At 38.4% G+C, this 14,129-nt stretch overlaps 1 protein-coding gene across 4 annotated transcripts in view; it reads left to right on the top strand.

The window, feature by feature from the left end:
* Window positions 1–1,602: 1,602 nt before the first annotated feature.
* Window positions 1,603–14,129, top strand: part of ngf (nerve growth factor) — a 63,825-nt gene continuing 51,298 nt past the window's right edge. Inside the window, exons 1-2 of one of the 4 annotated variants that reach the window (XM_031895714.1) lie at window positions 1,603–1,766; window positions 2,015–3,459. The gene's annotated coding sequence lies outside the window, so the exon portion shown is untranslated. Of the gene's footprint in view, window positions 1,767–1,974; window positions 3,460–14,129 lie in introns of those variants that run through there. The other 3 variants (XM_031895715.1, XM_012956913.3, NM_001129924.1) reach the window with 3 other exon arrangements.

A 14,129-nucleotide genomic window follows, 5' to 3' on the forward strand; every position in this document is an offset into this window, starting at 1 on the left:
TCTTCCTGACACATTGAAAAGCTCAGAAACACATCTAATGCCAGTAGTAATACTTTCATGTCATTTGTGAAGGCGGCAGGGGAAAATCGTGTCATAGCTTTCAATCATGGCTAATAAATGCTAAACCTATCTACAGGAAGGGCACATTACAAGTCACTGCAGCCTGTATTTATGTAGATATTTAGAAATACATTCAATATTTCCAAAGTAAACATTCACGAGAGGCACATTTTGCATTAATGATGTGTAATTATGTCAAGCTTAAGTACTGTTACCAGTGTTATATCTCATATTTATACTGTTATCATTATTATAAATCACATACATATTATTTGTGACAGGAAGCCGCAGGTCTTGTACATGTTGGTTATTATTCTGAAGGAATGTATGATTCGGTACCCTTGGGTATTTGTCAGGTCAGGGTGATATGCATTTATACAATCTATCCCAAATGTAAACACACACGCAGAAATAAATTACATATGGGTCTATAGAAATTCATGTCTATCTTTATAAGTACTTGCATTGCGCTTAGTGGCATAACTAGAATTTATTGGGCCGTGAAATTATTTTAGGCCCAAGTTACAACATAAGGATTAACTTTCTTACAACTGTATATTAATTACTCGACACTCAGGACTACACTGAGCACTCTACTGTTTTAGATACCACCCCCCCCCCCCCCCAGCAGTTGCAGCGTCTGCTTCCACTATTCTTATGTCCCCTGAAGTGATGTGGTTCAGGGGACGAGATTTAATTTAAACATTTCCTGCTGTATTGTGCACATGAACACTCTTCTTCTATAGCTTTTTTCAATATATAACTTTGCTGCTCACACAATAACATTCATCCACTAGGTCCTATATCTTAACATTAAAACTCTACAGGGGGCTATGAGAGAAGATAGAAGACAAAGAGAAGACATAAGACAGAGACAAAGGTATTGTATGTAAGGCTAAAATGCAACTAGGGAAACCTCCATTTAAGGTAAGAAAAACAAAGTAAGGATGACTTAATTATATGTTTACTGCTTAAAAGTTAATTTAAACAAATACAAAAAAGTCCTGTATGATACCACTGTCTGGCAATGCCTAAGATAGGTGCAGTTGGATTCTTGCGCCTGATGCTACTCCATTGTAGGTGCAATAAATGATGTTGGATGCCACGTGCACAGTGCTATATCAGTACAGGCATGGGACCCGTTATCCAGAATGCTCGGAACCTGGGTTTCTGGATGAGGGGTCTTTCCGTAATTCAGATCTCCTACCTTAAGTCTACTTAAAAAATTATTTAAACAGTAATTAAATCCAATAGGATTGGCTCCAATAAGGATTCATTATATCTTAGTTGGGATCAAGAACAAGCTACTGTTTTATTATTACAGAGAAAAAGGAAATAAGGGATAAGGGGTCCCATACCTGTAATTTCATTTAATCAGGTGTGCCTAATATTGGGAAACGTACTTAATTTTATGACCAAATTGCATTTGACTTCTCCTACCTTTCTCTCCCTTTGCCACTTTATCTCATCCCTTCTATGTTTCTAACTCACATACTCCCCTTAAGATCTGTTGTATTTATGTGGATAACACAACTTTAGGAACAATATATCACTGAGAAAGAAAGCCTTACAGAAGATACCAATACAGTATACTATAATGTTTTCTCTTTCCAAATAGACCTAGCAGCAACTATGGATATAAGATTGATGGGAAGCACTTATGGCTCCGCTTTTCTGAACCTGGTCTTGAGAAGTTTTTGTAAAGGGTGCGTCTTGATGCTTTGGAATATAAACAAACAAGAAATGATACTTCTTATACTCCTTTATATACTATGTGTAAATGGCCACTGCAATTACATTATCTACAGTTTCTCATATGAAACAACATTCACCATGTACTTTATACCATATTGGTGCTCATGGAGGTCTTTGGTGCCACTACAGTGTTTTAAGAAACACATATGAAAATGTTACATTCCTTTCCGGTATACAGTGTTTCCTATATTATCTTTAGCAGGATGGGTGAAGCAGTTTCCCCTTCATCGTGCTTTATCATGAAGTGAGGATTGCAAAGGAAACATGTACTTCTGTTTGGGAAATGTGTTGCCATCTATGAAAAGATCTTCTATGAAAAGATTTACAGATACATTTCTCAATGCAAAGAATCTACAGAGACAGAATAACAAGTTAAGTATAGATACATCCAGGCACAGGTTATTCTGCATGGGGAACCTTATTTAACTACATATTCCCATACTGGATAATCTGAAAAAAAATATGACGTCATCTATATACTGTAATGAAACAGTGCTCCCCAGTGGCCAGATGGTAGCAGTTATATATATCCTGCTTATAGCCACACACCCCAGAGCCCTGGAGTATAAATTCTGCCATGTCTGATTGCTATAATGTTTAGTCGTAAAAAAGACTGCCATCTAACCCTATCAAAAAAGGGCAGCAATTATTTCTGCCAACTCTTCTGTATATTTCTACAAAGGAGCTGGTTTGCTCATGGTGATAATGGGCAATTCTACAGGGGTTTTGCACTCCCATCCTGCCCTACTGCAGCTTCAGATACTGAGGACATTGCACACTGACTATCACTACCACCTCCATTATAAAATGTCATACCTCAAGATAGTATTGAGGATGATTATCTATTACTTTTTATTTAATTCTATTAATCATGTAAAATGATTTTTTTCTGGTGATAATTTTTAACTAAATGTTAATGTTTTAATATAAAACCTTTACTCAATATGTAAATTATTATATGATGAGGATTTTAATTCAGTAGGTAATGCCTCACACAGGAAATATTTAATTCTTCTCTTAAAGGAATACCTAAATGTGATATATATTTTTTTTACAACTGAAAAGAGTCACATAACAAAGAGATGATATTGAAAAAATATCTACTTCAGGGGGGCACATTGCCCCCTTTTAAAGTAGAAAAATCCCTTCAAAGGGTTTCAATCAGTCGGTGTGTTGAGCACTTAAAAACACCAGCACAGGCTTGATGGTGATAGGCTGAGGCATAATCCTAGTTTAAACTTTGCCATCGCTCTAGGGGTTATTATCAGCTTTTCCCATGTAGATTAAGAGAGAATCCATTAGAGATTTACATTATGACGGACTAAAGTGATGAGTTTCCATTCTGTAACTAATTCCCTAAACTCTTCTTAAACTGAAATTGAAATTTCACTAGAAGTGCAGCAGAGAGAAGAATGTGAAACACACCTGGTTTCTTTCAGAAAGGCACTAGGACCTAGAGGAAATGTGCTGCCTTATGAGTCAGCCCTAGTACTGGAGCTCCTGAAACCAGTGAATGAGAACAGACATGTGAATGGCTCAGCTGGGTTTCAAAGCATTTTGTGGACTAGGATACAAGAGGCTACAAAATAACTGGTTTAGCCAGGATTTTACCTTCTTGTGATCGACAGACACTCTGCAGCACAGGTAAGCATCTACCTAAACTCTCCTCTATGTAAATACTGACTCTGTTTATTAAACGTAAACTTTGGATTTTGATTACTACAGACGTACTGAAGCGTATAATAAAAGGATGTTTTTTCATGTAGTTTAAGCACCATCTAAACAAAGTGTGTGCTTTAGGGTAACCCCCTTGCAGGTAATTATGGGGCACTCCTAACCCTGCCACGTCTGTCGCAATAACTTCTGTAATAATGGAATTAGACTTACCATTTGAAGACATAAAGTGCCTGTCTTTTGAAAGTAGTGTGCATATTACTGCTGTGGATTTTTACTCTCTCATTTGGAGACAGACTGGGTTTAGGGAAGCAATAAATTAAGAAAGCAGCAGGTGAACCATTGTTATGAAATGAGTTTGATGAAATTGTAAGCTTTGCAAGACACAAGCTTATACCTTTACTGTATGTATTGGGCTCTTTAAGACATTCAGATTAGATCAAATAATATGCGTGGTCCATGACCTACTAGAATGCAAATTGTCTTGAATCAGTTTTTTTTTTTATAATACAACAGGTGGTTGTTTGCTATATCAGATTTTTACATATTTGCTGATTTTTCAATATATGAACTTGTAGAGTAAGTTTCTGGCTCTTGCATATGTTTCCCATGTATAAGGTGCGGAGTGCTAAAATGTGTTCCTGTTACAAGACATGCCTCTCTAGTTAACATAGCATTGAAGACTTTGTCTGATGCTATTACTTGCACTTGGATAGGAGTGTGTGTAGAAGATCATATGGGACAAAAAAAATTAACCATATACAAGCTCACCTTCATGATCTACATTCTACAAATCTTACTTAATGAGCTATAACAGAAAAAAATATTTTGCAGGCATTCCAAGCATGCCATATTAGTATTAAGCGTACAGTAAATCCTCAGTTCTGTTTAACCCCTTGGCTGTTATTAAGCATTTAAGGTCGGTGCGGAACAGACGAGGACTTGCTTGTTGTGACTTGGTTCCTATGCTCCTTAATCTTTGTTGATTGCTAATGTGAAGCCTGCAAAGCTGCCGGATAGTAATGTAACTTCTTATGGGATAAACCTTGGGTGTTTTCACGCATTAAACTGCATTACGTTAAGGCTTGTAGAGTATTAGCCAAAGCCAAGGCTGCCAGATTTCAGCTACATGAAGAGCTCTGTAATTCTTTTATACAGTGTACATTGCAATACCTGACAAAAAAGTGCACACTTTACAACTACCCATTCTCCTTTTAGATTGTAAGCTCTATTGATTAGGGCCCACTTTACCATTTGCATCAGTTACTGGTTGTAAATTTTGCCCTTCTATTGTACAATGCTGCAGAATATGTTGGTGCTTTATAAATACTTGTTAAGAATAAAAACAATAATAATATCTTAGAGTGCAATTCTTAACACCAACATTCTGTTTCTCTTCCACCACCACAAACACAGAATTGTCTGCACATATTTTGATGTGTTGTCTGCATTACTAGAGCCATGCAAGGCAATCATGTTAAACAGATGGTGTATACGAAGCAGATGTGATATTATATTTGTCTTATACTTATTTGTTAGGCATTGAGTAAACAACATGTCCTTTTACCAAGCTTCCACCAGAAATGCTGTAGATATAGTGAATGTTATCTTTGTTGATATTTTACTATCATTTATAATCACTGAATATTGTCTGTTACATTTGTTGATAACAATAATTGCATAGAAACAATTTGGAAAATATCTGTCAAACTGCCAATCATGCCTTCATTGATGTTAGACTTTTCAGATTGCTGTAGGTGCCAAATAAGAGGTGAATTAAGGCAACACGGCAGAGTATTAGGTAGGATTAGATAGAGTTTATCACATCTGTTAACCTTCTCTTTGTACAGATGTGTCTTACATTACCTGCCAGAATATGTATATTTGTAGAATATGTATATTTGTAAAGAATGTTAACTGGAGGGGTGGTGGCTCAGGACAGCTTTATTGGGGTAAGACATGTGACTTTTTTTTTAAAAAAAAGCAGGCAATGATATTGGAAGGACCTGATAGTTTTGCCTACTGTACACTGGGGGCTCAGCTGTTCAGTAACTGGGGACAGTGTTATATCCATAGCTTCCATAGCAATTGTTCTATTGTACACAGCACAAGCCTGGAAACATCAATGTTGTTGATGCCAAAGGCACATATTACTTTTTTTTTATAAATAAAAGTCTGTTGCAGACGAAAGTAACAGAGACAGCTTGAAGGATTGGATTGTTCCCATACTAACCTGGATTCCTTGCCAACTATTATTAACCTCTGTGCAACCATACTACATATATGGCAGTATGAGGTTTATGCTACCTACAATAGAGGTATCTAAAGCACTGTTATATAATGTATAAAATGTACTGTACTTTGTGAAGTCGCTGAAAATGTATACCATAAATTATAGTCATATGGTGAAGATGCCTAGCTATATTTATGCTGTTGACTCCCTTCATAAGTGGTCCTCTCTGCAGCTCCCATCTAGACACCTAAAGCAGCCAAGTCTATCTTTTGACTCTCAGCGCACCACTGCCTGATGGAAAGCAGAGGGAGAAAGGTTGTGCAGTAGGCATAATGGGAGAGCCTAGACGCTGTTTCTTTTCTTAGAGGCTACCTTTAGGAGCAGTAAGAGTAGTCAGGAGTGACCAATGTATTTTAAATCATGCTTGAGGTAAGAGACAAAAATAAACAGTGGATCCAACCCTACAGCATATATTGACATATACTGACACAAACATATATATTTAAATATGAACTATAAGTGTTATAAATAGAACTTATGGTCATATTTTTCCCATACAAATTACAATATCAGTGGTATTACACCTTTGGTAAGAATATTTAGATTTTGGCAGCCTCATTTCTATAACAGTGATTGACGTAAAACGAATAGTTTAGTCTGCCATCAAATGAGGGACAGATTCATTGCATTTAGCTAGTGGCAAACCCCAGCTAAGTAATCTTCCCATATATGGAGGAAGCCCAAAACTCTAGAGTGTAATTTGTCAGTTCCTGTATATTTTAAAGAGGTGGGAGAGGGGGAATGTAATTCTTTGACTTCACTTTACAGTAATTAGTTATGTTCCTTTCCCAGGTCAGGAGGATTTGCATTTATTTAAAACGTGTCCTATGTCAGTGGTTTTACTAAAGCGAACTTCAGAATAATAAATGGCACTGATTTTAAAAGTCAGTGTATTCTTTTATTGGAGATTCTGCTGTAACACATGCTGGCATTATGTTAGTTACACAATGATCTTCAACCTGTGGCTGAACTACAAATCCCAGAAACCCCTAAAAGTTACCTTTCGTTGAGGGATGTTGAGAGCTTTAAAATAACAACAACTGGAGAGCCGTATGCTAAAGTGACCTAAAATACAGTTCTTTTTTTATTGATTTAGACAGCTTAACTGAATGGAATAAATATTTATCTCAATATCTAATCGGAATGAAGGGGTCCATTTTCTGTTAGGCAAAACTATTAATTAATTGCCATCAGTTTCAATGTATTGTGTGTTCTATTTTAAATGCAAGCTTATTATGGCTACTATGGCACATGTAGCTGCAAACACAAGATTACATGCAATTTAAGTCATTTTGCTATTTGCAGAGGTGCCTAGATACACTTATCACATCTGATACCTAGGGGCTGATTTACTAACCCACGAATCCGACCCGAATTGGAAAAGTTCCGACTTGAAAACGAACATTTTGCGACTTTTTCGTATGTTTTGCGATTTTTTCGGCGTCTTTACGAATTTTTCGTTACCAATACGATTTTTGCGTAAAAACGCGAGTTTTTCGTAGCCTTTACGAAAGTTGCGTAAAATCTTGCGATTTTTCCGTAGCGTTAAAACTTACGCGAAAAGTTGCGCCTTTTTCGTAGCGTTAAAACTTAAAAGGTGCGAAGTTTCGCGTAAGTTTTAACGCTACGAAAAAAGCGCAACTTTTTGCGCAAGTTTTAACGCTACGAAAAATCGCAAGATTTTACGCAACTTTCATAATGGCTACGAAAAACTCGCGTTTTTACGCAAAAATCGTATTGGTAACGAAAAATTTGTAAAGACGCCGAAAAAATCGCAAAAAATACGAAAAAATCGCAAAATACCGATCTTTACGAAAAAAACGCAATCGGACTCATTCCGACCCGTTTGTGGGTTAGTAAATCAGCCCCCTAGTGTCGATGCACCAGTTCAGCCTGCTCTGAAGTTTAGCACAGTTGAGTGCAAGGTAGAAAATATAGGCCCTATATTGAGGATGTTACATCCAGGGTTGCCCCTACACATGCGACTGACTTGCCAGCAACATTAATTAAACCCATGCAATGTGTTTATTTTTTATTATACACCGGAGTAGCTTTGAATACTGGCCCCTGGCAATGAGTCTAGCAGAGCATCAATCCACACATGGATTTTGATTGCAGTAGTGGTTTATTTACTTTAAATGATAAATGGTTACTATAAATGGAATAAGCATAATTGGTTTTCCATGTGTACAACCTACAGCAAGTGTACCTTTAGCATTTCTTTGCTTATCTTGTTTGCTCTCTGCCCTTCAATATTCATCATATATCTGAGCTCTTTTTAATTATTATTGCACTGGCAGAGCTTTATTGGCAGGCATGTCATAATAAAGAGACATGGTCCAATTTACCCTAGCCACTGGGTTATTGGTCCACTGTATTTCTACAAGATCATTGCAGGTTTGTGAGTAAGTGTACGGCAGCGGGTAAGGAGCTGAGTAAAATTATGGAAAACTATATGTGCACAGTATTATAAGTTCATATTCCTTGCAGCTGTTGTAAATTGCTCCCTTAACAACCTTTTTGGGGCCTTTTATTTATGTGTTGAGTGTTCCAAAAGTAGGAAAATGTGAATTATTGTGGCAACATATCTGATGATACAAAAGCTTTTAATCTATTATGTGTACTAGTGGTTAGCTCTCTCACAGCCTGAGGGAGAAAGCTAAGGATCGTTGCCATCCAGGGTCGGACTGGGGGGTGCAGGGTCCACCAGGGCTTCCGCCCCAGGGGCCCTGCAGGTGCCCCTCACCACAGGGTCCCCCTTAACCCCCCCCACAGGGTCCCCCATCCAACGTCCTCTCCGAGCGCGCATAAATTTAACGCGTCAGGGGAGGACAGGGGGATCGCCGGTCTGGGCTGCTGGGGCCCACCGGGCGGCCCAGTCCAACCCTGTTGCCATCTCACAGGCCATGATACCAATTACCCATGCTCTCCCACTTTACCATTTTGGAGGTGGAGGGAAAGGTGGGCCCATGGGTGAGGGTGACAGTGCTACTGAACACAGGCCGTGAAACAGGGTAGGAAAACACTTCTCTGAGCAAAGGCAGTGTCACTAATACTAAAAGATGGTGAGTTCATATGGACAACTTTGAAGGCCAGGATAGCTGAACCTTTCTACTGGTATAAAAAGTTTAGTATATAAAGCACAGCTTTTTTAGCCATACTATTTAGGCTCTAGTTCTTCTCTAAACATGATGGCACCACTGCCTCTAAACAGCCCCTAAAATAACATACATTTCTCCCTGCATGCAGGTTTATTTTGTTTCTCTATTACAAGCAGCTGAGCTGCAGCTCTTTTACTAACTTCCTTGTCTAGCATGAAGCTCCACCCCCTTTTGATTTCTGAGCATTTCCTCTCCCTCCAACTATGAAGACTTCAAAGAGGTACCTACTGGGCAAGCTCACTGCCTGTGTTCCAATTAAAATCAATCAGGCATGTACAGTAGGCATCTCATTGAGATCATCATAGTCGGAGAGAGAAGGAGTGCTCAAAAAGCAAAAGGGGACAGAGCTTCACACTTGACAAGCAAGTCAGTAAAAGAGCTGTAGTTGAATTGGCTGTAATAGAGAAATTAAATAAATATAAATTATGAAGATGACACTGAATTTACACTGACAATTGTTTGGGGCCCTTACACCTGATATATGTACTGGTTAGATAAGTATTGCAGTGTTGCAATAATGGCACCTTGCCAATGGTTATTAAGCTAGTAAATACAGTCTAAACTGAAGAGCTGAAGAATTCCACCTCAGCTACCTGTCCTAAAAATGTATAATTGGACAACCAAGTTCAGTAATTCAGATAGACACAGTTGTAATTTTGTTGATATATTGTGGTGACATCAAACAAGGCAGAACATTCAACCTATAGGTCTTATTAACATCCACAAAGACTGCAAGTCCAAGAGTGTCCAAAGTGCCAAGTTTGCATATCAAGACCTTGCTTCCTTAGAGATGAACAATCTGGATTGTAGCCTTTATAAACCCTTACTGAACCTATTGGTTTGATGTCATCGTATTTAGGTTTTGAAATGCCTGAATATATTCAGGTTTATTTTCTTCTCCCAGGCATATACCTTAATGAATAACGTTAGCATATTGAGGTTTTATTTTGTTTGGTTTTTTTTGTGGGGACTCAGGGCTTTGGAGTTTTCATATTACACTGGAAATTATACCAGACAGACTTTAAAAATATTCAGTGCGATTGCACATGATTTGCAAAGAAGCCTGCACACAGTGGCACTAATTTTAGTGAATTGGGCGCAATAGTGGTAGGTGCAGCAGAACTACGTCAAGTGCATTGCCCCATGTAACCTCAATATCGCCTGAATCCTAAAGAAAAAAACTCTGGTGATTGTGTTCAAAATTGCATTTTACTCGCTGTAACCATAGATATGCTCTTATGAGAAGCATTATCTGCTCCTATCAGTATTATTACCCCAGGCATACATTCTAACAGAAAAAAACTTTGGCTTTAGATCTGATAAATTTTTATACACCGTAAAGTCTAGAATTACAGTGTCCTCACACTTAGGGAGCTTACCTTCTGATATTCAGGCAAACATGGAAATCCCTTACAGTTGTGTGAGGAGAGTCTGGGACCTGACATACTACTGGACAGTGCTCCACTTTCTCTAGAATATAGAATGCACCATATGCATAATCAAAACATTGTGTATATTACTAGGACTAGGAGTGTTGTTTTACACTGAGTGAGACAAAGTTACAGGCACAGATTAGGCAAAATTAAGGATTACAAAAGTAGTTGTGGTTGTTACAAATAGTTAACATTCAACGGGTACATCTTGGTCGTTCCATGCCCACTAAAGCTATAGAGTAGAGAAGAATATATTTTCTCAATCCTGTCTTAAACATCCAATAAACAAACTTACTTATAAGGAATAAGAAAAATAATAATATTCAAAAAACAATTAAGAGACAATTGGGGCTGGAAAACCAAAGATGTAGTCATCTGAGAGAAAGAAAAGTATACAATAGATAATATAAGGACTCAGTCTTCAAAGGCCAGTAGATCCCTAGGTGACCATACATCTAGAAAATACTGAGTATTGTTATGTATCCTATCAATCGTTGGTTAAAAAATCTTATTAGAGTGCACCCATAGTCTGATTTCAGTTAAAGTGGGAGGAGTAGGAGTTTTCCACTTGGCTACAATTGATAGAAGGTTGGCTGTAAGAATATGATTGACCAGTGCCAGAGTGCCAGAGTTAGTTTAGTTTGAGTTAGTGCCTGATAGTTTAGGAAAATTGGCCTCTGGAAAAAATTTGATAAGTTGGGGTGTTTTGCCAGGGGCGATGGTATGCAAATTATACAGTTTGAAATAATAATTATAGAAGGTGTCACCAATCAGATCTTGATTATATGTTAATTGTCCTGAAAGGGTTTTTTAATGAGGTTATTCTAGATTGAGTCTCATGTTCCTTAAGTTTCCTTGCAAGAAGTGTGTGTTGTTTGTTCATAGTATTTCTGTCTAGTCCATATGATCGCCATTTCTGTATCTTCATGCTTAAGTACAGAGAGATGCTTCATAACCTCTAGTATTTAAACAAAGAGGCATCCTGAGTGAGTTTTAGAATTTGGGATTCAAGAGTTAGAAGTTGGGTTTGGAGGGTGGTGTATCTGGAGCATGCAGTTCGATAGTAGTTAAGGCTATTATATGTCCCCTAATAGTTGTCTCCTATAATGTTGAAAGGAATTCAACTGAACCTTAAGTCTAAAGTATTCTTTCAAAGCTGTTTCAATCTGCTGAAAAGTATCAGAATCATGTAGGATTGTTTCTTTGAGGAGGGAGTGGGGTTCCCTTGGGGTATCCTAACAAGATCTAAATCAGAGTTATGAGGGGTGGTCAGTGCATGTTATTGGGTGTATTTCACTAGTGATTGTAAGCATGATTGCAATGAAGTAATCTATCTGTGAGTGTGGGCATATTGGGGAAAGGATTTACTCATTTGGTAACCTCAAATCATCTTAATTCCCTCATGCTTAAGATAAGCAGAACTGTTAAGGTAATTATTAAAAATAACCAGATCCTATCGTAATGATGGTCCATGCAGGTAGGGGTCTGTAGGAGACTCCAGACTTTCATAACAGGGGATCCCATGACCAGACATAGGAACTGTCATTCCAGTAAGAAAAAGCCTTAGCAAAAAATTGAAGAGGTGTGTGTCAAGGCCTTCAGCCCAAGTGGGTTTGCATAAGGCTCTGTCTAAGTGTTCACTTATACATCAAAATAAAAAGCTTGTATTCTGATTCATGGCGTGGTTCCTTACATAATGGAGAGGGAGATAGGGTTAACCCTGGTAGGCGAGGGGAGCCTGAGATTTTGGACCACTGTGGGCTTAAAGCGGATTATGAAACTCCACTGAGGTTGCACCCTTACTTTGATAGTAATGGAAGTGGACTATGATGTCACGTGGATGTTTTGTTGGAGGAGGTTTTGGTACAAAGGTGTATGAACAGGTCAGTCACATAATTAGTTCTACCTCTACATTACCTCTAAATTGCAAGTTCTGTCTGCGAGACCTAATCTCCTAAATCTATGCTATCTCCGACTAAGATCCATATTCTCTTGCTCTAAATTGGCCAGCCTTTGCACTATATCATCTGTGAATGTTTCCAGCTTATCAGTGCATTCTCCCAGGTCTGTAAGGTCTTTCTGTATGTGTCTGATTGCGGCAGATATCTGCAGGGAAGGGAAGAGTGCTGAGAGGGCGAGCTAGCATTGCAAAAATTCTCTCCAAGAACTATTAACTAGGGGCAGCCGGGCAGAAGAGGTACATTCCTGGCACCCATTCACCTTTGTGCCCTATACATGACTCTTCTGCTCCCCATAGCTTCAGCCCTAGCCCTCTATACTGTGGTATACTATGCTGTCTGTCTCATTTTAAGAAGTAATTTTTGAAATATAGGACCCATGTAGAGCCCCATCTTCCTGCCTACTGTAACATTCAAACTTTCAAAGATGACCCTGTTCCCATGTACTTGATGAAAATAAGCAGAGCAACCCAGCTAGGTTGACATCTATCATGTCTGACAGGAGCATGTGCAAGGGAATTCTAACTGCCCCTGACTTACAGCATCCAGATTGGTCTGAAATCAGCACCGGGCACTAGAAAGTACTCTCTTTCTGACACAGAAATATTCACTCTGCACAACCTTCCAGATTCTCTAGGCCTGAACTCTGAGCAATGTCCATAGCACTGCAGGTCTCTGTACTGGAACACACTTAGCAGCCCTTTCCTACACTCTGTATTGTTTCCTGCTACTCTGTGGCATGACCCGGTGGGCTAACTTGTATCACTGCTAGCTGGGGACTCAACAACTTATTATTATCACTTGCACCATATATACATTTCATGCACTCATGGAAAAAATGATTATAATATTTTAAAAAATGTAAATTACAAAAATCTGAACATATATGGTTTCTTCTACCCCTTCAAGGCACACCTAACTGCATAGGATTAAAGGATATCCTTGCTTAAGCAAAAGCGAGTTAGTCAGAATAACTTAGCTCTGATAAGTCATGTAATTGTTTCCCATGTGTTTAAGCAAAGATATGCTTAAATCCTAGCTTGTTATTGTAGGTGTGCCTTCAGGGAATGGTTAAAAACCACAATATTCGAAATGGAATTACCATGGAATTTGATACAACTGTCACAGCAATGTTCCAAACTCACCCTAATTTTTTCCCTTGATTCTGAACTTCATATTAGTTTCTAATAAATCAAACACAGATTTGTACACACAGATTCCACAGGGCATTATACAATCCGGCCATAGTATGTATGTATATATATACAGCATCTTTCCTACTATGCTTTAAAACCCAATAAGTGAGATTATTCATTTTCATGCTCAGATCCGCTCCGTGTGTCTGCAATGCATACAGGTCGATGCAGTGCCTGTTAATGGGGCGACACTAGAGCAAGAAGAACTGCAACCAATAAGAAAGGAGCAAGCAAGTTTTTTCTTAATTTTGTTTTCATGGATCGATTTTCTGACCTATCTGACATGATGTAATTACTCTCTTAGCCCAATGCATGTGTACACATCACTTCAACTAAGCCCCCTTATGTCTTTTCATTTAGAAGAACACCACTAGTGATGGGCGAAATGTTTCGCCAGGCATGGATTTGTGGCGAATTTCCGCGTTTCACCATTGGCGGATTGTTTCATGAAATGGATGAAAAAATTTTTGCCGTTTCGCTAATTTTTCGGTGAAGCGAAATGGGACAGATTCGCTCATCACTAACCACCACCATTCACAGGTGCCGTGTGCCATGTTTTTTTTTTACCAACAATGCAGTTATTTCTTACAATGCTCTCC

This window comes from Xenopus tropicalis, chromosome 2, assembly GCF_000004195.4.
Source record: "Xenopus tropicalis strain Nigerian chromosome 2, UCB_Xtro_10.0, whole genome shotgun sequence".
Classification (NCBI taxonomy): domain Eukaryota; kingdom Metazoa; phylum Chordata; class Amphibia; order Anura; family Pipidae; genus Xenopus; species Xenopus tropicalis.